A 26,044-nucleotide genomic window follows, 5' to 3' on the forward strand; every position below is an offset into this window, starting at 1 on the left:
AGAAATTTAAATCTCAATTAAAATTGGAGTCTGACCTTGTGTCTTTAATCTGCTTACTAGACAGGCTGTTTTTATTTGCAATTGCTTAGGATTCAGAATTGTTTCATTAAGATTGTGCCAGCAGGGATAAAAAAAATACTTCTGCTATAAAATATCACTGAAGTATTTGCACCCTAAAGTACATTTCACAAACCACAGATCACTTGTACATTGTAATTCACAGATCTTCTTAACCTACTGTGACTGAGCCTCTGTAGCTGCATCTAATAATGTGGGATTAGGTATCTTGGTTTTATGATTATCAACAGAACTTTTATTAAATGGTTTTAGCAATACATGGCATCTCTGAAAAGCTGAAAATTAAAGAAAGCAGTACAGGCTTGCCGTCTGTTTCCTAAGCATGTAATAGACCAATTGGCCAATTTACAGGGCTTGAATGTGTATATATTCAAAGGGCAAAGGAATTAGCTAACCTGAGAATTTCTAAAAATGTTAAGTAAAGCCGTTCAGTAGTTTTGCTTTGAATCTGGAAACAAATATTGTGTTTATATGTATAAACATGTATGTGTAGGATATACAGCTGTTGCTCAGTTAGACAGCAGTACAATGCACACACATATATATATTCTGCGTTCCTTTGGATATTCACGTTACCTAATTTTTTCATCCTAGAAAAGGAAGAATAGAAGATTGCAAATTACACTGATTTAAAATTAAGATCAGGTGCTTACATTTTAATATATTTTTCTTTTTTGCTAGAGCAATGCCCACAGCCTATTAAAATCTCAAAAGAGGCTGTAATCTTAAGCAAACATGCCGGTTCTGAACCTTTGTGTTGCAAATCATGAATGTGACTACGTGACTACGTGCTTATTAGGCTGGGGTTGATGCCTTCCTCTGGCTCTTGGCAGTTCTGGATGATGGGGAGGAAGGAGCGGCAAACTGGATGAAGGGTGACAAGTGACATCCTAACGGGTGTTCGCACGCAGTGCATGGCCTCGGAGATGCTACGTGAGAAATCACAGTTGTAAACTGGGTGAAACTTCATGTGTTAGCATCTTTTTATCTTTCTGAATACGACTGCTGAAGCAGTATCTGGATTAGCCAACAGCTAAGGAAATTGAAAGTGCCATTTTCGTGAGATAATGTTGAGGTTTGTGAGTGCACAACATTGAATGTGTCAAAGATTGCTTTTCATTTTAATGGACAATGTGTAGAGAATTCAGCTGTCTGAACAGAGTTCTGCACCTGTCCGTGGTTCATAAGCCACTGGTGTGGGCCTCAAGCTAATATTCCTTGTGTTTGTTAGTTTTACTGTTTTGGTGTTTTGGTGTTTTTTATTCCTCTCTCCCTGTTCATTAAATTGATGCTGCTTCCAGCTTGCCATCTTCAGACCAAGGAGCATCTTTTTACTTTATACTATTTATCTATGCTTCAGGTTTATGTTCACTATTTAGGAAAGGGAAAGAATTTCAGTCTCGAGTCATATCTGAAGTCTTGGGCCATTAATATGTCTGGAATCTGTCCTTATTGCTGGTGCTGGTTTTAGAAAACTTTTGCTCTGTTAAAGCATCTTATTTGTCATCTGTTGTTGTGCTTTTACGAATCCAGAAAAATCCAGTATCAGCTTTTTACTGTATGCAACCTGTGGTACGTCCTACTCTGCTTCAGAACCCCTCTGTGCTACTAAACCCAGCCAAATCAGACTGATGTGTGCATGAAGCTTCCTTGGTCTGAAATCAAGCTCTGGGTAGATTGAGACATTGGTAGTCTGCACTTCTAATGAGGTAGTTGATTTTTAACAAGAACTTTGCTCCACTGCACAGCGGTTAAATGTTTCTTCATAGAAAAGAAATTGCTGCAAATTTCCTGTGTTGTTATATCTTGTCTAAAATGAAAATTGAAGTCTGGGTTTTATTAAAGTAGAGCCTCGCCTTGGAGTTTTAGTAGCGAAAGAGGCTGGCTGACAGTTGGCTTTGAGCCATTCATAATAAGGAAATGCACTTTGTTGGAGTTTGCATTGCTGAAGTGCCCGAGGCTGGAAATGGGGACATATCAATTTGATATTTGATATGATATTCTTTATACGTTGTCTTCTGTTTTGTTTTGTTTTCCTCTCTCTTTCCCATCGACTACGTATTTATTCACCTAGCAGGCCTGGGTGGAGGTGCCTTGGACACAGTGTTTTCAGTTTTTGACTTGGAAGTATCTTATGGGCAGTAAAGGAAATTTTAAACCACTATAGCTGAATTTAGTGATCACATGCTGAAGGGTCTACCACAAGCTGTGCTTTGTGATACCTGCTGAATAAAAGCCACATGCATTTCTCCCTTCTCAATCCTATTTCCTCCTGTTGGAAGAGGACATGTCCACTAATGAGTCTTTTAGGTAGCAACAAAGTGCTGCATAACTGTGATCCCAAGGGACAAATCCATGCTGGTTTTGGTTGTTTTGTGATGGGCATTTAGCACATCCACTCTTCTTGGCATCCTGCTGCAAGGTTCTTTCAGTATGCAGACAAGTAGGTTTAGTGTCCGAGTCTACTGCTGACCTTCTTTTCCTTTTTTCTTAATGTATTTTGAGTCTTGTGGGTTAGTATCTTGCTTCAGATTTGAAATGTAAATAACACAGATGAAAATGCATGGTAAGTTGACAACATGTTATCCTACCTGTTTGAGTATGAAACTGATACAAAATAAATTAAAAAAATAATAATAATCAAAAAGTTAAGCAATCAATTTCCATGATGTTGGTGGATTTTCTGAAATACCCAAGGTAAAATTTTTTAATGCTCTGGAAGAAGTATCTGAAAAATCATAAACCATATGTGTTGTAAATAATGAAGAACACAAAGCAGAAATGTGAGCTCTACAGAATTTCCTAAAACATTTCTACGTTCACAGCTCAGTCTCTAAGAACAAAATTGTAAATGGAAGGGAAGGACTAGAAGAATCTGGATCATGCAAGTATAAGCAATGAACACTCCGCCAATATCATGGTCTGGGAGCTCAGATATGCAAAATAACTTGAAATTTGGGAGTCTGTACAGGGTTTTTTTGGACAAGTTCAAAATAACCGAGGTATGGCTGTACGTGAGCTGAAGCTGAAAGGTGAAATACTGACACCACTAAACTTCTCAGTTTGACTGGAAATAGTGCCACTAGCTGCGTGGAGTTCTGTGAAAACGATACTAGGGACAGCCGAGTGAGATGGGTAGAAGCACGCGTACAGCAGCCATCTGTAACATCCAGTTTCACTTGGCTAAGCCCTAATTTTGTACTTCTGCTACTACTGCATTTTTGAGCACACTGCAATCTCTTTGGAAGGGCTGGTTAAGCAAAACCTGCCCCAAAAGCAGAGCTCAACAGCCGTTGCTTTACTGCCAGCCCCGCCAAACACCCCATTTCAAACACAGCCCATTTTCAGAGTAGGGTGATTAAACATTTTGCTTGTTTGCTTTCAATTTCCATTAGACTTTGCTGCCAAAACAACCTGGGATACCAGTGACAAAGCTGAAAGTTTGCTCGCTAACAATTACCAATGTTTGTCTTCAAATGCAAAAGTCTTTTCCAAGAAGGAGGTGGTTTAAGGCAGTAACTGCACAATGTTTAGAAAAATATTTATTTTCATCTTTAGAGACCACTTGCTTATAAATTGCTGCAGGTGAATGCATTGCATTGCAAGCTGCAAGAAGGGACATATGAGTTTAGGGAACTGTGATTTTGTTATGCCTGTGTGAGGCAGGAGGAGAGGAGAAGCAAAAGAACCAGGTACAGAGGGTGAGTGGCGTCTCCTCCTCCTCCTCCTGCAACTGGATCTCAGTCTGAAATTCATGGCATGTGTCTCTCACACCGACCATGATCATGGGTGGAAAGCTCTGAGTGCTTGGCTCAGTCCTCTCCAGATGCTTGCTTCTGACGGACACAATACCAGAGTGTTCGCGTCCCAAGTGGGGTAGGAAAGTTGGCTGATCAAGCACATAGCTGGTCCTGGAATCTAAAGATTTACTTCTGTACTTTACAATTCTTTTTTGCTGAATGATTTATATGCAGACTATTAAAAACAAAGAAGTGTTTCTCTCTTCTTTTGAAGTAGAGGAATAACCAGACGCAAAGGATGCCTCTAAACTGCAGGACCCCAGGGACACTTTCCAGCTCTTTCTTGTGTCTATGTGCTGGCTTCTCCCTGCACTCATGTGCATGCAGTCCCTTCCTTCCCAATTCTGATTGCTTATGTCTGTGTTTCCATCTCACAGAAACCTGAACGTTCAGGCTGATGACAGGACTTCAGAGCTCACATCCTGCCCCATAGTGTCAGCGCAGCTATATAATCTGAATACATCAAATGTAAAAAAATAAAAAATAAACAGGAAAGGCAGTTTTCCGACTCTCAGATCACTGGGGGTATGGAAGAGGCTGTTCTTATTTTATTTTATTTTTGAGATTTACAGCAATCAGTAGCCTTGATCAGTTTACAGTTTGGGCTTAGTGGATGCAGGAAAGACTTAAGGAATGTGTTTTCCAAGTGGGGGAATGTGTTTTCCATGTGTTTCCCATAGTGTTTTCCAAGCAGGGATCAGCTCAGTTCTGAATCATGACACTGAGCTATTCCTGTCAGATGGGTGAAGCCAGTAGTCCCTGATACATATACGCCTTTTCAGAAGTAGAAGAGTTTCACTCAGTCATATTTTTAAGACTTTACAAACTGTGTAAGGCAAAGAGGCTTTCTGTAGAGGAGGAAAAGACATTGCTGTAGCTGTTTTCTCTGGTATCGCTGGCATCACTGGCATCTCTCCAGTCAGCATTCAAGTGCAATGGTATTCATTTTTTCAAAAGCAGAGCCTCTTGCTCTTTTTCAGCTGGTGTTATAAAACATGAAAAGACGGCCTCTTCAAATAACTTTCCTTTTTTCAGTCACTGACCTTTTAGCTCTGTTTCTTTTTATTTTTTTTTCATTTTGAGTCGTTCTCTGGCTACCGTTCAAGGCATATTTGAGCTAGCTCGCTAAACCTGCTGCTGCTGGTGTTCCTGAGTTACTAATGCTCGTGCTCTGTTACTGTTGGAGAAGCTTTTTCTTCCCACTGTGAGCAGCTTCACTGGCAGAAGGTAACCTGGTGCACTGATCATGGCCATGGTGCTGCTGCACTGGAGTGCATCCACCCTTACCTTTTGCTGACATTTATGCATTTGCTTGGAGTTTGTTAAAGGAATTACCTTTATTCAGGCAGCAGGTAGGCTGGCATTTACCAACAACCTTAAATTTGTGTGTGTGTGCGTGCAGATTAGTGGTGACAAAAAGGTGCGAAAGTAGTTGTGTTGCACACACTGTCTCAAGTGTATCAGTGGCTGTACTGACAGTGCTGTACAGATGCAATTTTTTTTTCTTCAAAGAATGACTCAACAAAGTTGAGATCTGGTTGTATCCATGCAATTATGTTACGTCCAAGTGAACTGGGGTGGATGTCTCAGTCCCTGCCACTTGTGTGAAGATGGATGGCTTGTAATGACTTGGAGACCAGTGGAAATAATCGTCAGGAAAATGAGCAGATCTATGCTGCAGCATGAGCACAACAGTGGCTAAAGATTAAGCAATCTTTCTGCTGGCTGGTGGTGGTGGTGGTGATCGTTAGCACTCAGCCTGCCCCCTACAACTTCACCCACAGTACATTAGTGAGAGGCGGACTGCTCTTCCAGTTCAATCCTACTACATGCAAGAAGGTTGAAGCCTTTTTATGAAGTGTGCCAAGCCTGACAGTGAAAAGAAAAAAGAGATGTAACCAGCATGACTTCAACTTGCAATCTTCTAGTCAAACTGTTACAAATCGTAAGTCAGATTTATATTAGAAAAACTAAATGCCAAGCTAGCAGTGTTTTACAGCTACAAGTCAAGTTACCCTGTATCTTCTCGTTTTCTATATGCAGTGCAACACACTACTTATACCATCAGTAGAAGCACAGGATGATTTGACAATTACAGATTTCAACCAAGTTGTGTCAGCCACCTGCAAAGAAAATATGGTCCTTAATTTTATTCCTTTCAGGCACAAAGAAAATATTTTCCTTGTCAGAATAAAAAACTCTGAATTCAGAAATGGGGGGATGTTCTTCTGTTCCAAACATTAGGTCTCTCTTGATTTCTTTGTTGCTTGATGGGCCTGTCTTAACATCACAAGGAGGATTGTCAGGAGGAGGTGTGGGTAGGGACGAGGGAATTTGTTTCAGTAAATGCCTCTTTATGACACTTTCTGAAAGGCAAGCAGTCAGAGCTTTAGGCTTTTGCAATTGGAAGCTTCTATCCTAGTTAGGAACTGCGTACGTTTTGTAAGAAGCAAATCTCTTGGTTTGTTAATCACCATGTGATTGCTTTCTTGTTGTTTTCATCTCTCAGGTAATACTATCCCCAGTGGGCTTCTTTGCTGCTGGAAGGGATATCCTAGAGGTTCAACCCCTCTCTAAGTGTCTCATTTTATTTATGTAGTTAGGATAACTCACATACTGGAAGCAGCTTTGTGTAAACCACAGTTGCAGATGGAAACAAGATGGAATCCTCTATTATTCTTGCACTTATCAGATTGGACACTGATTAGTTTTCTTTCAGTGGTGTTCGAAAGCCAAAGATAACAAAGGAGGACTCCACAATAACTGTATTTGGTTTTGGTTTGGTTTATTTGTCTTGTTTTGCATTTTGATGCTTCCAGGCTGCAAGGGAGCAGCAGGACTGGCCTGCCCAGGCAGGGGAGGCAGGCTGGGACCCTGGGTGACAGCGGGGCTGGCACCTCACACCGGAGAGCTTCGGCCCAGCAGTGCCCCAGGAGCAGAGCAGAGCAGGAGCAGGGATGGCTGTCAGGGTTGGACACCATCCGGTGACCACCAGGCAAGCATGAGGCACGGCTGTCCCTGTAGTGTCACCGGGGGTGTCACAAAACCGTGACTTGCGGCCAGCCAGCCCTGGAGGCTTCTGGCAGCTCTTTCTCACAACTGAGCAATTCTCCAGCAGTCTGAGCCCAGGCGACAGTTGCCCTGTAGCAGAGCTGACCTCGAACGCTGGCAGATAAACTTCTGGATGTACGGGGGAAAGAGGCTGCAGAGCCTGCTGGTGTGCTCAGCACCCTGTCTAGGCGTGTTCACTAATCTATGAACACCAATCTGGAGACACATGGGCAATTTTCTAGTTACCTCTTCCAGCACACGGCACCCCTGGAGCCTGTGACCCCCCTTGGAAGGCTCCACCAGTTACCCAAGTTTCTCCAGGTAACCAAAGTCTGTGATTCACCACAACTGACTACATCCTAAATTGAGAACTGAACCAAATTACAAGAGCTTTATAAATAGATTGCATTATTTACATATTTCCAAAGGACACACACAGATAGTGTAGAGTCTGTTGATAGGGGAGACTTCTTATTTTGCCAGACAGCCACAGCTTGTGGATACAGAAATGCCCCTGAAGCATTTACCTGGAAAATAGATGACCTTTCATTTTCAGAGATAACACAGCTACTTCCTGCCTATGGAGCATTTTATACCATTTGTGAGTTGTCTCCACAGCTTCCTACGAGGTAGAAGAATGAAAACTTCCTGCCGAGCAAATTGAGGCAGGGTTGTTGTGTCTATTTCAGAAATGCACACTGGCTTGGACACGCAGGCACATGCACACACGGCTGCGAATCCCAGGCTGGGGCAGCACCGAGGCTGCTCCAGGCACCAGCAGGGTGCCGAGGGGTTTGGCAGGACTTGGGCTGCCCTGGGGCTCTGCCTGCAAAAGGGAGGCGAGGTATTGCCTGGCTTCCCAGGCTTGCACCTGCGCTTAGGGTAACGGGGAATGTGCGTGTTTGGTGTATGTGTACTGCCCTGTCATGGTCCTGGCATGACCTAACACATCACTCGCAGGCTCTGTAAATTATTCTGGAAGTGGTGGTTTTCCTCTTTCTTGTGCGTCCTGCGTGGATAGAGAGGAACATCCCCAGTTTACACTTGGAAAAATGTGTTCATACAGTATTTCAGATTGTGTGCCTTATATATATATATATATCGTGCTATAATTTTACTCTTTACAACTAATATTTCTTCTTGTTGGGTGTGCTCTTCATCACGTAAAAAGTGACTTTATTTTGCTATTTGAGCGTGTATAAAGTTTGTGAATTCTTTTTTCTTTCTTTTCTTCTCTTTTTTTAATAGCAGTAACTCCCACGAACTGGTACAAGGCTTGGTACTGTGCAAGCAGTTTTTCACTCTTAGAATGCTGCTAATGAAAAGCAGATATTGTGCAAAGTACCATCGATCACTGCCGCTGTTTTATACAGTTTGTCACCATTGTTCGTCGTATAGCATTGAGTCACATTTAGGACTATGGTACAGCTCACAAGTGTTCAGCAGGGGAAAAAAAGTGGTTTTAAATTCTTTTTTAAACCTTAGTATTTATAATCTAATACCAATGGTTTGTTAGTATATAGAAAATGTCTGATGTGACCTCCTGTCTATATGAGAACAGATTTATTAACATATTTAGAAGTGTATAGGTAATGTGGTTTGTAATAATGGAGAGTGGGATGGAGTTTCAAAGGACCTGAAATAGCTGAGGTTAGATGCTAAAATATTAAGAGAAGACATCTAAAGCACTGTTCCTACAGATGGTTAGCTCAGAGGCAGAAATGAACTTTTGTTTTATGTCTAGATTTACTTTAACATCTCTGGGATTTCCTAATAATTTCCTAGATCTCCTCTGACTAAGAGCATACTGTATCCAAGGACACTAGCTAAAATCCAACCGAAACACTAGGTATGTATGTCTTTAGTTAAGAGATGAGTTGTGTAAATTATGGTCACTTTTTTTTATTGAGGCTGACATTCCCTCAATGCCACGGAGTCTTGGGGCTGCCTGGATATGCTACTGGGGCCTTTTACCTTGTGCTTTTGTCAGCTAAGAATCTCAAGTTTCTTATGGGATTCAGTTTTTTTCCTGATGTTTGATTTCTTTCTTTTATTATTGCATTGATTTAAGCAAACTGTTTCCCTATGAATATGTTTAGTGATTCCATAAGGAGTTTTGTTTTCATATGACAGATTTTTCTTGCTGAATTGATGGGGATGGTAATTGACACTACCATCGTCGTTTTTTACTTCTATTACTGTTTTGCTCTATATTAAATATGCCTCAATTTATTGTAATATGTATATATAATATATAAACCAAGGCTGGTCTCTGGGCATTCATTGCTATAATGTGCAATGGGGTGCAGAAGAATAGGACTAAGACCTTAAATGTTACTTTCAAAGATGAAAAAGTGTGCAAACTTGACAATTGGAAACTTTTAGAACTTGTTGGAGGTTGGAGAGGTTTAGTTGTCAGAGCTTCTTCAAAAAGTATCTAGCATCCAGACCTTGAAATAAGCAGCAATTACCAGGGAAGAGTAAGAGGGCTAGAGAAGTTTAGTTTTTCTGTTCTCAGAACGTGAATATAAAAAAGTATAAAAGTACGCTGTCCTTACTAATAGACTTTACAGTGTAAGATTCAGTTATGCACTAGATTTACAAATGATTCCAACAAAGGAGAATAGCTGAGCTGCACTTAAGGGTTTTAAAGTAATGAAAGCTGACCACCTCTATGTAAGTTCATCTCCTGCTTTTCCTTTGATATTCTAGGAGAAGAATATTGAGGAGTTAGTGCCTATGCTGTGTGCTGGAAATTAAATCTATGGAAAGAACCTGCAGTAGGCCTGTGCACCACACTTTGGTCCGCTTCAGGCATGTGGTGGGACTGGAACTTGACTATGTTGTTTTCTGCTGGCAGAGGGAAACCACGTTAGCACCAGGCTAAGCTTCAGCTCATTGTCAGCAGCTTTGCAGATTGAGTTGCTCTCAACCTAGAAAACCCCCTGTAAATACACCTTCTAGAAATCTGAGATTTTATGCTGTGCAGATGGTACCAGCCTACTTTGTAAACCTGTGCTTTAATTTTTATCCCTTCCATCAGCCAATGCAGAAATGTTGTGTTTTCCTTTCATGGAAAGGTTTGTTGTAAAATGAAATGGGAAGAAACCTATTTTTAATTGAGACATGGAGAAGGCATCACTGTATGATCACCCTGATAGTGCAGCCACTTAAGTTCCTCTGAAAAGGATGAGAGATGAGCTGTTTCTTCTTTCAGTGCCTATGCAGTATTTGTGTTTTGAAAACAGGAACCCCTTGAATTTAGACATTTTGTCTGGGAGTATCTAAGATATGCATGGTTTTTAAGCATTTAACGATGCAGGTTAGGAGAGATAGCATTTTAATCTTTTGACTCTCAAACTTGATTTAAAAGTGAGCATGTATCGTCTGCCTGTACTAGCTGTCAACAGCCCTGACTGGTACTGAGCAGGTAGGCTTTGCAACCAGGAGAGGTTTCAGAGCTGAATTGCTGTGCAGAGATAATTTAGAATTTGGTCCAGAAGAAGCCTGCTGAAGCCTCCAGCAGTATGGTGAGGGATCGTGGAGCAGGATGGGCTGCACGGCAGAGTGGTTTGACTGCAGCGTTGGCACAGGAGCTTAGTGAAGAGGAGGTGAGAGGAGGGACTGGCAACTGTGGGGGGGACAAAAATGGAGAGGGCTCTTGGTGTGGGAGAGCAGCAGGATGCTGCGACAGCTTGGAAGTGCAAACACTGTTCTTTCCTTAAAGGTAGGGAGACTTGCATCCAGACACCAAATGCTGTAGATTCTGCAGTTTGCCACTGAGTCCAGTCTTTCCACGTGACCTCTTGCCATGTGTTTCTTTATTCCCTGCCCATTGCTGACAGTTGATTGCAGGATAGGCAGACAAGATGATTTCTATCCAGCTCTAAAGGTTTGAATTTGTCTTTCTCTTTAACCTTCTAGTCATCAAAAGAAGTACTCATCTCTTTCCTTCTGATATCTTTCAAACATCTGTCTGAGTTCTTTGCCAATATTTTAGATTTTTTTGTGGAATAATTTGTGCGCTGTAAGACCCTGTGCCAATTCCATCCGCGCAGACTATTTTAGTCCTTTGTATTCATTGCTGCATTTGCTGGAACTTCCTTCTTGGTTTCAAGTATTCTTTATTCTAGTTTTAGGACTGCACTTGAGGCTATTATGAAGAAGACATTGCTTGCTGTAAACCCTATGATAAATTCTGGAGATAAGATTCCCTTCTAGTGTCTTTTTTCTGCCAGACAGGCAGACATTTTAATCAAATCTCATATAAACTCCTCAGGCCTATATTAGAGCTTCCTTCTGAAAAATATTTCTTTGAATACCAAATTTTATTACTGAGGATATCTTAAATTTTTATAATAATTTAAAAATTCTGAGAAGGCTCCGAACGGTTTATCATTGCTTTATGATCCAAAGTACCTCTAAAACTTTTTTTAAAGTTGTGTACATTATAAAAAAGTGAAGGCATTGAAACCTTTTTTTGCTAATATTTTAACAAGCTACCCACTGTTTATTGCATGTCTTGCAATATTTTCATACCCTCTACTCATTCTGCCACAGCAATTACATGGCTCTGTTCCTAGGTCTGTGCTGACGTACTCCATTATGCAGCCTCCAAACAAAGCTGTTTTGACAAGCAAGGCAGGGCATGGTGACAAAAATCCTGTTCTCCTCCCGTCACAGCAGGCAGCAGGATGCAAGGTCCCTGGGAGCTGTGTTCCTTGTGCCAGGGGCTGCAGAGGGATTTTAAACCAGCCCCAAACAGCCTTGGGATTCTGTGCCCCGGGAGCATCCTCACCATAAATGTGCTCAGGTGTGGGGATCTCTGCATGTGGCTTTGAATATGGCGTGGGGAATTTGTCCTCTGAGTAACCTGGCTTTTGGGTTTATGTTCAGAGTTAAGAGTGATTGTTTCAACAGTGAACCTCTAGAATCCCCTTCATGGGAGGAAATGTTGTCAAGCAGCCAAGTCCTAAAATCTGAAATGCTGAACGTCCCCGAAGTGACACATTTGCAAAGAATTTACTGTATTTTTTTAATTAGCAATTAGCCGCTAAGCTTTTAGGCAGAATTATGTTTTTTCCCACTCTAGCAGTACCTGAGACTTGGCAATGCTGGTGATAAAATGTTTTAAATATTTATTCAAAGAGTTTGGCCTGACGTGACTCTCTATTGTATTTGCAAGAATAATGATGCAGTCAAAATCTATAGAGCTGAAGATGGCTGAGTAGATATATGTAATGGGGGACTTATTTCAATGTTTCATTTATATCCCTTCAGAATTGGTATTTAATACTTAGAAGTGAGTGGGATACCAGAGATTTTATTGTTTTAGCTTGACATTGTTTCAGTTTTGAGTCCTGCAGATGCCAAACCACTGGTTTGATCTCCAGGGGATGTAGAAGGTACCTTTACAAAAATAAAGGTATTTTTCTTTCTTACAGTCTTCACTGCATAATACCGTATGATGGTTTACACTTCAGTAACTCCCCAACTGCTGTTTCCATCTCACACTTGCCTGAAATCATCAGACAGATACCCGAAAAGCAGAGGAGAGCAGCAGGCTGCGGAGGAGAGCAGTGTTTCCTTGCTGATAGAGCTGGCCAGAGAAATAAGGGAAAGCAGCGCTGCTGTTGTGAGCAGGGATGTGGGGGATTAGGGATGTGCTGAGTTTTATACAGATTGATTATCCAGAGCTGGGGATGTTGCTCTTTCTTGCCCAGGCCTGAGGACTGAAGAGATGCTTGTTTGCTGTTGTAGAAGAGTGTGGCTGAGGAAATGGGTGTCTGAAGGGACTTGTCCCGGTCTGTCCTGCCAAGGATGGCTGCTTCTCTGCTAACAGACTAGTGAAAGAAAGGCTGGGAGATAAGGAAAGTTGGGGAAGCTCAGACGAGTACATTTTCTTTGAGTTTAGAAGATGAGGGAACCCTTTGATTTGCCAAAATGTGATAAAGGTATTTCTGGGAAGCCTGAGGTGGAGCAAAAATGTAGAGTTGGCCTGTCCAGAGAAGAGGCCTCTCAGCTCCTGCCTGATGCAGGAACTTGTTTCCTGGGTTTGTGCCGAGCCTGCTGCCAGCTCTGCCATCTCCCTCACCACCTTCAAAGCCCTCTCCAGCAGTCAGTGACTCAGGCTGGTGGTTCTCCTCCATGAGGGAAACCAAGATGCCCCCAGGAAAGGAGGTCTGTCTGCTTGGTGCCATACGAGGCTTGAGACCAGGTGCTGGGGAGAACAAAAGCAGCCTGGCCGCTCTGGCAGTGACTGGTCCTGTACACCATGGGCACTTGCTGGGCCAAAGCTCTTGACCAGGGGTCTGGGGCTCTTTCTATGGACAGGCCTTCCAGATAATGCCACCAAAGGTGAATTTATGATTACTGGTAAGGGTCTAGAGTCAGCATGTCGAAGGCTGCTGCCATCACCAGCACCGCTTTCAGTATCCCAGCTGCACAAGGAGCTTTTCTTACTGTCCATGTCAAAGGCAGAGCTGGAGCTGCAGATGGACAGCCACACGCTGTTTGTTCCCATATCAGACAGGAGTTGTCTGTCATTGCCAGCGTCTTGTAGAATGATGAAAGCGTCTAGGCTGGAAAAGACCTTCAAGGTCATCAAGTCCAACCATCTTGAAGTGGAGGTGCACCTCATGACCCGGTTCTCTGTTTCCCAAAGGGTACAGAGGTGCTCATGTCTTGTACCTCATGGAAGCAGCTGGTGATGTGGGTCTCCTCTCCACAGAGGGCTGAGCTTCTTCCCCTGTCATCATCGTGGGCAGAGCGGGAGATGTGGGTCATGGCCTGGGTCTCTGCCTTCCCATCTTCTTGCATCTCCTACATCTTGGACACAGCTGGAAGTACAGCTCTTGATCTGAATCCTCACAGGGTAGAGAGCTGCCACCCACACAGCCTGGGCAGGGCTTTGATCTCACTGAGATCTCACAGGGACAAGGTGGGATAGCTCACCCACCATGGCTGAACACAGGCTTTTCAGAAAGAACGGGGGGGACGGCAAGGAAGGGCAGTTGCACTGCGTGTGAGAGCAGTGGGGATGCACAGAGCTCTGCCTTGGGCTGGGGGTGAGCCAGTTAAGAGCTTGTTATCCTTGATGATAAGCTTAATGTTTTGCAATAGTGTTGTAAGTAGGAAGAATAAAGATAAGTTTAAAGAAAATAAATTGTAGAGTAATCCATTAGTCTCTGGGATATGACAAGCTCTGTGACCAAATTTCAAGCAAACTCCTGCTGGCTTTTGCTTCTCTGTCCTTTCACCACATACGTAAGGTGAAAATTAATTCCAAAGTGAAGATAATGTCAGACTATGACAGTGTCTGACAGTTGTGGAATTGTTCTGCCCATAGAGAACTGCAGTTCAGACAGCCTTGAACATCTCTATAGCCCCTTTTCAGCTTTTAGAAGGTGTTCAGTATTTTTTCAAGTCCTGTAGAGAAAATGTAAAAGGGTCTGTAGGTTCATTTGTGCCCCAACATTTCAAATATTTTTAGAAATATTAGCAAATTACATACTTCAGGGTCTGAATATCATTTATGGCACTCCGGTGGATCTTCTAAAATTTTTTCTTCTAAAAATTACCAAAGTAATTCCCCTCGCTGCAGATTTTATAACGATGGTGACTCTCTGAGTTCAAGTGGGCTTTCTAGTGAAAGCTTCAGTTCAAATACATTCATAGTGAAAAGAGAGAAATCTAGATATAACATCGTATACCGAAAGCATGCATGAGCATTTCAAGCATGTTGACTACAGCATCCTGCAGATAATTCACAGTAACAAAACAGATAACTTGTACTGATCTCTCTAGGGATGAGCAGTCACATTACTGTAATCTGTTTTTTCTTTGGGTCTGCTCTGTAAAACCCTATCTTGGAATTCAAAGTTTGAAGTGGTATCGCAAAACCATGAAATCAATACTGTGGCTTTTGGGGAGTTACGAGCATTCATATTCTTTTACATATGCAGTAGTTCACATTATAGTCACTACTGTGAAGTGTTTCGGGGTTAGGTCTAGGCAGTTATTGCTAGGAAAACTTAACACACATCAACAGTTTTACTCTGCAGGACTGAAAAGCAGCTTATCCAAGGAAGGCTTTGTAGTCTCATGCTGTAAGTAATTTTTCTGTGGTCACAATCATTGTTTCTTAAAGTTAGCATACTTATAACTGTATTTTATATAACTTACTTATAACTTATAAACTTTATATACTTATAACTGTATTTTAAATAACTTATAACAGTATTTTATTCTGCAATGTATTCTACCTAAGTATAAACTATGACATGTACACTTAACCCCTGGTCAAGAAAAAAACAGTAATGTCGCCAGGTACAGTTTTGGAGGAGCTAGCTATGTGATGATTTTTAACAGCCTGTATTCTACAGCTGGTTTGAACCAACTGGTTCAGTCACTGCCCTTAGCTCACTCATTTCACCAACAGTTCTGCTGATTTTAAGGCCCTGCTTCCCTATGGAATTATGAAAGAAAACTAAATCAACTACCGTATATTCAGTTGCACTGACGGGAATAGGTTATTTCTCAGAAAAATGTGGCTCGTGCAAAATACAATAGATAACGTGAGTTATTGCGAAATCTGATTTAAGTGCTAGTACTTTTGTTGTGCTATTACTTCTGTGGGGGTGATATGTACAGGTTTTGCAACCTAACAATTAGTTAGGCTCAATGTGACTGTAGCAGAGAAGAAAAATTATCAAGCAATCCTTTGTTTATTACTGGTCAGTTGTACAATTCGTAAGGATGACAAATGCTGATGGATCAAACAGGTGATTTCATTTCTCCTCTTTAAGAACACAACATTGTTCTTTACAAATGATGCCCCAGCTCATTTTACTGTGGGAGGATCCGTTGTGAGACACTTAAGATTAAACCAAACCTATATGTTCTAGTAACAACAAAGGAACATTTTTCTTTGAAACTGGTGGGTGGATAAAATTCTTTTAAGTTTTTTTGTATAACAAAAAAAACAACTCCAACAACAAACCTCTGCGGCTTGTATGGAGAATTGCCACATGCTTCTCATAGATTCCAAATTTCTGCCATAGCAAGTCCCACTGGTTTCAACCACAGGCTTTTTTGTTTTCTGTATTCTCCTTTGTAACCCTCAGCAAATGGAGGCAATGCCTGAATCTCTGGAAAACAAGAGCAAGAGGCTGCAAGCCAGGCCTACACTGCTGCATTCCTCTACAATGGTAGGCCACCGTGTGGGCTTCGCTTCGTCTCTTCATTGTAAGCCAGTGGCAGGGATAACCAATGACCAGCTGCATGAAAACACGCAGAGTGCAAGGTAGCTAGTGCAATCGAGTGGGTTGGTTTTAATTGCAACCTTGACATCAAAAATAACTTTTCCATGGGGAATATTTTTAATTTTTTTGAACGCCTCTTTTTACTTTACTTTTATTTTACTGTGCTCGTAAGCATAAATCACCTTTGAGCACCCAGGAGGCAAGTAACAAAGTCCAGAACAGTTTTCTTCTTGTTACAGTTGGTACCATGTACTCCCAAATCATTAGATTGCTTTACCTAACTGCACTGACATGTAAAGGCAGAAGATGGATAGAAAACCTTTCTGCAAGACTTTAGCAGTTGAGAGTAGCTGGTAATTCCGTACAAAGATGCATCACCTCACTGCAGAAATATATATATCCTGTAGTATAAATAAAACACAACTAGAACAGGGGAAGAGGAGGAAATGAAGCTCAGTGCAGCTACAAAGAAACATGTAACATCCTCCCTGCCCCCTGCTAATTTCTTGCATGTTGAATCTGGTGGTAGTGTGTGACTTCTAGAGTAAGTTTAAGAAAAAAAAGGTTTGTCGTACCTCTGGTTTCTGATACCTTCAGCATCATCTGTAATGGAAGAAGACGCTTAGTTCCTATGCGATTACTGCTGCTGTTCCTATGGTTTGAAAAACATTGTGGGCTGTCTTTCTGTGATCTCTTTCCTTTGACATGGCCATAATGAACGAGGCTATTTCAGCTGCTGTCACAGCTCATTTTGCTGCTTTAATTGAGCATCTGTGTGAAGGGCTAAATTTCTTCAGTAAAAAAGAGGATACTTGAAGACAACACAGAGTAAACAGGTTCGGGGATGACATGACATTGTTTTTCTTCCATCAAGCGTAAAAGCTGGCTCCCAGAGAGCAGCCCCTCACAGTGGGTAACAGGACGTTAACGCATTTCAGCCCACAGTAACCACATGTGCTTCCTGTTAACATCCAGCCTTTGGGCACTGACTACAGCACTGAGCTATTGCTGCACAGACTGCAAGTGTTTTCACATCTCTGACATGCAGACGCTAGGAGTTACATGTCCCTTGGTGAAAAGCCTCGTGATAAGCAAGAGTTTTGCAGAGAGAGGACCTCTGGTGATGGTATATCCAAAATCTGATTGACTCAGTTTTACACAGGGATACCATAAAACTTAGTTGTCTTTGGCGGAATAATTATGCTGAACCCAACTGTAATGAATGTACTGTGTACTTTAATTTTTGTTTCATAGAACCAATCTTCTCAAATCATTAAATTACAGCCAGGGGTGTAAAAATTGTGTGCTGTTTGCTAATTCACAAGGTAAGACTTCAGCATTTTCGTTAGTGTCACCGTTCCAGCTACGTGTCACATTCTTGCATGTTTTCATCTGCTCATTGCTTGTGTTTGGGTTTTACCACATAAGCTGAAAAGATCAGTGTAATTACCCTACCAAACAGAATACCACAGCAACACCAGCACCCCACCTGCTTACTACAGGGGTCTATTCTATTTCATGTTTATCATCTAGTTTTTAGGCATTGGATCCCTGAACTGAAAGAGGCAAATTTAGAAAAGCAGGTAAGACTTGTGATATTTGCTGTTAAATAACATAATTCACTAGTTGTGTTGCTTGTAATCTTATAGTGTGCCTCCACTTAAGCGTGACATTGAAACAGTTGCCACCAACTGAAAAGTGTCTTTACTTTAAGCAGATTCTATGGAACCCCTACAAGCTGCTGCTGCTTGCATAAAGAGTGCAGTGACTGGGCCCAGTACTTAAAATCCAAAAGTCCTTTCTTGTCCCGCAAGCAGCAAAATGTCAGATCTGGAAATCGGTATTAGAGGACCAGAAGCAGCAAAATGAGATCCAGCTGCATGCAAGCCAAGGTCTGTTCCTACAGGATATTGAAGGCTTTTGTTTTCCCCTCTTAGTGAGTCTCACATTTCTGAAAGAACTGACACAAAATCGGGCACTTACTGTTTACACAGAGATGTGTGCAGGTAACCCTTTTTCTCTTACCAGTAACCTTTGGGATAAATTACTTCACAGATAGTTTTTTTATTATTATTTTATTTTTATTTTTTTCCAACTCTGGTTTGTGAGCTCTGGGAACTACATTTCACGTAGCTGAGGGAAGTCCTGAAAATGGTGCATCTCGGGATCGCAGTCAGACCTACTCTCCCTTGAGCACTGAAGGAACTAAGAAGCTGGCAGGTCAGCATGGGTGGAAGGTTTGTTTTTCTCAGTGTCAAAAGAAGAACAGCACTGGTGTTACAGACACCTTTGGCAGCCAGCAAGTGTCCCCTGGGGAAGCAGATTGTGAGGCATTTCAAGGGAGACTTTACTGGTCGCCTTACATACTATAACACCTGGCTGTGAATTATGTCACAAATGTTTTTCAAACATCGGAGTTTTTTTCAGCAGCTCTGGAATACATTTTAAGTTAGTATCAGAAATTAAGTAAGGGGATTTGTACTTAGGTTTTTCATAGTGCAGCAATTAATATCTGAAAGAATTGCTGAATAGTACTCTGCTATGCAAACTGAATTTTTCTCCCACACCATGGCTTTCTACTACAAAGTACACCAAAAGTAGAGAGAACCCCTCCTGACTGAATGTGGTATTTCTTTCCTTCAAAATCTGAGCATAAATAGTGTTGGCATGCTGTCATCCCATTCTCCTGCTGAGCCTGGAAAGACAGGTATTTCTGTAATCAGATGTGACCTGGCACTGTCCTTCTCCCCATCAAAACCTTTGTGTTGTCACGCAAGCTCTGCTGCAAGGACAAGCTCTGTTTCTGCACCAACCATTCTTCAGAGAGAGAGGGCCAGGGCGCACTTGGAGCAGTGAGGTGTTTGAGCAGTCAGCAGCTATGCCAAGACAGATATTAACGATGGTGTAGCAATTAATAGATCATATGTGATCTATCCGTTTTTAGGCTGGCAGTAGCCCTAGGATGGCATAACGCTGCCTGCACGGGTTGGCTGAGAACTGCTATTCCCTAAGTCAGCAGGGGTTCATGGAAAGCAGCATCTATCAGGCTCCTCATCTTTTCTAAGTGAAATCTTAAGAGTGAGTGTTTCATTCTTCTGGCCACAGCAATGCAAGCTAGACATCAGCTCTAATAAAGTGTCATGTCTTTACCAACAGCAGTAAAATCCTCTTCTGCATGCTTAGCCAATGATCTTTAATCCCATGCTACGTGTTGGGTTAATAGTCTTTTATTTAGTTCAATAGAATTAAATTAAACTTGGTCTTGAACATAGTTCAATAGGAGTGTAAATGAGACTCTGCAAGTAACATAGGTAGTTAAGAGCCTATGCTGGGCCAGATGTGTGTGGGTTTTTTTTGTTGTTGTTTTGTATTTTCTGCCCACTTCTTCCTCTATTTTGAGTACTAAGGTTTTCTTGGTGTTATTTTGTTTTTGTTTTTTTTTGGCTGGTTGGTTTTGTTTTGTTTTGTTTGTTGTTTGAGGAAAATTGTGCCACTTTATACCCATTATTCACTGTTTCGTCAGAGTAGAATAGACATTTACTGGGCTAATCAATGGAATGGAAACCCTTTTATGCTTGTCTGGTAAGAGCCTTATATGCTCTGTAATGTCTAATGTGTGCAGTGAGGGAAGAGAGTCAAAGGACTGCATGTTATGCTTAGCAGATGGTTTGTCATTTTTGTGGGAGGAAAGTCCAAAGGACTAACATTTGACAAACTCATTGGAAAAGCTGAGTTTCCTCTGCAAATACTCATCCTGTGCTATGAAGTTACATTGAAGCTATAGAAAATTTTGGGCGGAATTTTTTCCTAGAAGTGATAAGTTTTGTCAAGGAGGGAGGGAAGAGAGTGAGCTGTAATGGAAGTGGTCTCTTGGCTCACTACAACAGGAGTATTGAACTCATGTGGATTTGTATTATGAGACACACGTTTCTCTGCACTTGTTCTGCTAGGGAAATGGGAAAAATAGTTGTGTAAAGGCTAAATGCACCAGCAGATTGGCTTTGGTTGTGTTCAGAGCTAGGACCAACTATTTTCCATACCATTATACTGCATGCAACATATTCCAGACAGAAGTGTTTGGTCAGTGTTGACTTCCAACAATTTGACAAGCATCAGACAAACCTGGTAATTAGATGTGTGAAGTAAAATGTCTGATGGCATATTGCCTTCTAACCACATCAGTGAAGTTAGGCTGAGAGCCATTTTTTGTCTGCTGTATCTTAGCACACATAATGAGAAATCAAACTTTGCAGTTCAGATTGAGTAATGCAAACTTAATTCTTTTTTCCCACACCCTAAATACTTATTTATTGGAGCCTAAATGCTGTAGATGCGCCATTCTGCTGTGAGTTGCACTGCAGTCAAAGTACAAAACAGGAGCTAGACTGTACCTTTCAGTGGTACTCGAGGGAGCAAGTGCAACCTCCTCAAGAATTTTGATCAGAAAACTCCTCTATTTTCTTCAGCTACTTAGGAAATGACCAAGAGATCTGTAACCTTGTTTGCTGAACCGTACTCTGCACCAGTTTATTGGTTTGTACCCCTTCTGTCATCCTCTTTTCTCCATTTCTTTTAGTTTGATCAGTAGGTGTTCCCACTGCACACCAAGTGGTGCAGTGCTCCTCAGCACCACCTCCAGTGGCAGAGGAGCCAGAACCGGCCTTGGTATTTCTGGCAGATGACCTGCACTGGTCCACAGGTTAAATAGTTTTTCCACACTTGCCTTTGCTACTTGATGCTGCTGAGCACCAGATAGTTGAATCCTGTTTCGGAGGAAATCAAGTCTTGAATTGGCCTGACCTTTATTTGACCCTGGCTTTCATAGCATATCACTGTGTCTAAATATTAGAACTGAACTGCCTAAAAAACAAAAGACAAATGTTGAACAGCACTATGATCTCAATGCAGAGTTGGAACCCAGACATCCTCAGCTGCAGTTCCTGCATAGTGATGCTGGACCTGCTTTTTCTGTCCTTTCCATTCTTTCAAATGTTTCAATATTACCCCTAGGGTTACTGAAAGCCACATATTCCAGAAGAGACTTTTTTCAGCCTCTCCAAGTAATGCAAGGCAAACTATTACCCGTACACTGCACATATGCCTTACTACTACTTCAGTTTACTAAACGTCTTGAAATCTTAGTCATTATGAAGCTGAGTAATTTTTAGGTGTAACTTTCAACTGTTCAAGTGACTAAATACAGGTAAGTCAGTATAAAATTCCACATTTTGATATTTTATCATCAGCATTTCAGTAAACATACTGAAATGTAGTTAGAATTAACTGTTCTGCATTGTGTTTAACTACCTAGTTGGCTTATCATAGAAGAGAGAGGAGAAATATGCTTTGTATTTTGTATGCTGAAGAGCACCACTTCATAAATATACATGACTTACGCAAAAAGAAAAGTTGATTCAAAAGGTCCCTGAAGTTAAGTGAGATCGTTTTCATCTTTGTACATGGAGAAAAAGAGGGAAACAAGAAGGAAATTAATAATCGGTAACAGCAATCTGTAGTTATTGTAAAATGTAGTAAGTATTCGGTGTTGTGACTTTGATTACCTACTTCTGGTGTTCGTAAAATCTCCATCTGAGATGGAGATCTCACTTTGTATAAAACAGGTTTTGACAGTAGCTATTCAAACCACAGGGCTGAGAGGTCCCAGCTAATTTGAGGCTTATACGAGCGTGTTGATTCCCAAGAAATGGGATAAACTGCTTCTGCCAAACTGAGCGTTAAGGCACAGTGGTTGTGAAAATAGAGATGTGGCATGACTCGTATGGGCAGGCAATGGGAGTGAGTTTTAATATTGCTTCTTCGAAAGCACCCCTGGAGTTTCTGTTAATTGTGTTTCACTAAGAGACTGGATTTGTTGGTCCATCTGTGTTCCTTCATTTTGGGAGTCACTGCTTATATGGGGAACAAATGGCTTGGCCACTCTGACCAACACGCCCAGGGAAAGTTGTGCCAGCAGCAGGCTCAAGAGCTGCATTGCTCAAGGGGATGTGGGAAGGTGGCACTGCCTGCAGGAGTGGTCCTCTGCTGCGCCTGAAGCGACAGATCCTTGCTTGCTTTTGGGATGGAGTGAGGAAATGTCTCCCATGACATCCTGATAGCAAAGCTGAGAAAGTGTGGGATAGAGGAGTGGACAGTAAGGTGGGTTGAGAACTGGCCGACTGGCCGAGCTCAGAGGGTGGTGATCGGCGGCGCAGAGTCCAGCTGGAGACCTGTGACTAGCGGCGTTCCCCAGGGGTCGGTGCTGGGTCCGGTCCGATCTTGTTCAACATCTTCATCGACGACCTTGATGAGGGAATAGTGTCTGCCCTCAGCAAGTATGCCGATGACACAAAGCTGGGAGGAGTGGCTGACACGCCAGAAGGCTGTGCTGCCATTCAGCGAGACCTGGACCGGCTGGAGAGATGGGCAGGAAGAAACCAAATGAGGTTTAATAAGAGCAAGTGTAGAGTCCTGCACCTGGGAAGGAACAACCGCACATATCAGTACAGGCTGGGGGAGACCTGCTGGAGAGGAGCTCTGAGGAGAAGGACCTGGGGGTCCTGGTGGACGACATGTTGGCCATTAGCCAGCAGTGTGCCCTTGTGGCCAAGAGGGCCAATGGGATCCTGGCGTGCATTAAAAGGAGTGTGGCCAGCAGGTCAAGGGAGGTGATCCGCCCCCTCTACTCTGCCCTGGTCAGGCCTCACCTGGAGTGCCGTGTCCAGTTCTGGGCTCCCCGGTACAAAAAAGACAGGGATCTCCTGGAAAGAGTCCAGAGGAGGGCCACAAAGATGGTACGGGGCCTGGAGCATCTTCCCTATGGTGGGGAAAGGCTGAGAGACCTGGGTCTGTTCAGCCTGGAGAAAAGAAGACTGAGAGGGGATCTCCTCAATGTGCATAAATACCTGAGGTGTGGGAGACAGAGGGATTTGGCCAACCTCTTTTCAGTGGTTTGTGGGGATAGGACAAGGGATAATGGCCACAAGATAGAGCACAGGAAGTTCTGCACCAACACGAGAAAGAACTTCTTCATAGTGAGGGTGATGGAGCACTGGAACAGGCTGCCCAGGGAGGTTGTGGAGTCGCCTTCTCTGGAGATATTCAAAGCCCATCTGGACGCCTACCTGGGCAGCCTGCTCTAAGGGACCTGCTTTGGCAGGGGGGTTGGACCTGATGATCTCTCAAGGTCCCTTCCAACCGCTTCAATTCTGTGATTCTGTGAAATGCGCTTCCCACGCTCTCACTCGTACAGCTTTCAATGACTTTATTCACTTAAGCGCAAATAAAAGAGCATACACTTTAGTAGCCTTCCAGTTATGCCTATGGCAATGCATTCTGCTATATGTACTCTTAAAATTAACCCATTTTACAAGAATTAAAAAATTAAAAAAAATAAAATGCCTGAAGCCCTCTTCTTTCCTGGGCAGCTTTCTCTTGTACAAATGATATGCTGTAGGAAGGGTGCTCTTGTTTATTCTGTCTTAGACAACCTTGTCGAAGCAGGGCTTCATCTTGCTGGAAGAAACAAAGAAAGTATCAGTACCACGTGCACTGCATTTATGATGGGCCTTAATAGAAGTCTAAATATTTGTTACTAAGTGAACCAATAGGCATATGTTTGTGTGTACCATTAGTCCTGGTTATCCTTAAGATATTATTAAAGGGGTCTGACTCTCCAAATGTACTTGAAGGTTTTGCTTAGTTAGCTCAAATATTAACAGTATCTCTCTGCTATATATTTTTAAATATTAGAAAACACTGAAGTGTGCAAAAAAATCCAGAAGAAAATTTAAATGTATGCTTTCATTACTGAAATAGAACATACAGAAAGATTTATACTTCACAGCTCGCTGCATATGCATTGGGAGAAGCTACTTTTATGGCACAAATGCCCTTTGTTGCTTACCAATACACGTATTCAGGGACACAAAGCACAACTGTTGTAAAAAATATTAGTATGCAGATGCTCTAGTGTTTTGTTAATGCATTTAATTAAATACAATAGCTCTTTTGTTCATTTTTCTTTTTCTGGCCTTGAATGGATTTGTATTATGGTATAGAATCTAGGGTTATAGCTGCTAGTTGAAATGTTTTGCCGTTTCAGAAAGTGTCATATATTGGTGATGTTACTTTCTCTTTCATTTGACTAAGAAAAACAGTTGGGGGTTTTAATAGTTCCTAAGAAACCTGAAATCATCTTTTTCAGGAAAACCAACATCACAAAGGTGCCGCATATTTTCCTCTTCTCCACTGATGAGGTCTTAAGTCACAATTAGCATTGGTTAAATAATTGTATTCCTGAGAAATATTTTCAAATGTTTTAACTGAAGAAAAACCTCTCAAAGTTTCCCCAACCTTTTCTAGGTTGTTTTCGAAGGTGCACAGCAGAATTGCATGATATATTTTTTATATGAAAAGCTGTGTAAAACCACAGCAGACCGATGACAACAAATTGTAGCCTGGTGAGTACCAGGTGTGTCTGTTTGCAGAAACCAGCATTACTGTCTTGTGCTGTTATCCCTAAATTTATTTCAGAATTAATCTCAGCCTGAGAAGAGGTTTCTTCAGTGCCCTGTGGGTGGGAAAAGCAATTTGAAACGACTGTGTCAAGTCTAAAATTGCTCTGGTGAATTAGTGAAGTATTTGAGCCTTGGCTACATGAAAACATAACAGTATTTGCCAGAATCTATCCTGTTCATGGAAACAAAGACCAAATCAAATGGGAATGAGATAATTAGAAGATCCTAAAGGTAGCACATGACTGACTGCAACTTACCTCTGCATTTTCTAGTTCTGTTAACTCCAAAAAACTTGATCTTTCCAACATGGGGTGAGTGTGTGAGAAGCATTTACTCTGTAGGGTGAAAGGCTGCTTCCCAAGCAGTAACCTCCTACTAATAATAGCTCCGTAAGTTTTGTGTCACTGGTAGAAGGATTAGATGTTAAGGATCGAGTGTGCTGTAACTGATTTTTTTCAGATATTTTAGTGCATGCATCAGAACGCAACTGTAGAGAAGGCAGCAAACACTTCATTCACTTCTATCACGGAGGTCCGCCTCGGCTCCTTTCTTGGCTAAATGCTCATCAGGTTCTGGTAATTCTTATCATCACTTTTCACACATAATAAATGCAAATTACATCATTCTGCTCCAGGCCTTCAGTCAGCATCAGAGAGCTAGGACATCAGATGTAGAAGGCCAGGCTCACACATGGAGGGAAAACTGTTATGGGAAGCAAAGCAGAAAATTACAGCCAAGTATTCTCCACTTTTCTGAAGTGAGGACAATTTAAATAATAAAGAAACCCTCACGCCTCATTATGCTTTTGATTGTTAATGAAGTTACAGTGAGAAATTCAAAATGGGGACAGACCTGAAGCGTAGAGATGCTCTGACAGCACAGAGGGGGAACGTGCAGTTGAGGAGACACAGCCCTGCACATTGCTTTAACTATTTTTATTTTTTCCTGTTCTGGAGACGAAGAGCAGAGTTTAGAGTTCCAGTCTTCAACAGGAACTACTGGAAATCTGATTGTCCAGACATTGTGCCTGAAAGCCTCATCAACAGTAAACCTTCCACAAAATTAATTTCAGTTGTGCTTCTAACATTTACAAATATTAATTAAAAAAAAAAACACCTAGAACTACTGCAAATTTTGTGTGAGAACATCATCAGAGTTTCAGTTGTGAGATAGCTTAATGTTCTGACAGGCTGTTAGAGAACATAGTTTCACTGCAACTGCACAGCTTACGGGTTTTGTATGAAATGACCATCTCAAGGCCAGGGAGAGAAAGCAGCATTGTTCCCGGGCTGTTTTTCACAGGCCTGTATTCATATCTCATCCTTGTTGTTTGCAG

General features: G+C 41.9%; 1 protein-coding gene and 1 long non-coding RNA gene across 4 annotated transcripts in view; one reads left to right on the forward strand and one right to left on the reverse strand.

Annotated features, from left to right (window-relative positions):
- The window catches only part of MBP (myelin basic protein), a 115,532-nt gene that overhangs the window by 69,437 nt on the left and 20,051 nt on the right, over window positions 1–26,044 (forward strand). The window lies entirely within an intron of this gene.
- Window positions 19,612–26,031, reverse strand: LOC308190118. The gene is made up of 2 exons (XR_013946918.1): window positions 24,966–26,031; window positions 19,612–23,704 (listed from the first exon to the last, which is right to left on the reverse strand). It is a non-coding gene; the product is annotated as an uncharacterized lncRNA (long non-coding RNA).

The sequence above is a fragment of the Anser brachyrhynchus genome (genome assembly GCF_964034855.1).
Source record: "Anser brachyrhynchus genome assembly, chromosome: 2".
In the NCBI taxonomy this organism is placed as follows: Eukaryota; Metazoa; Chordata; class Aves; order Anseriformes; family Anatidae; genus Anser; species Anser brachyrhynchus.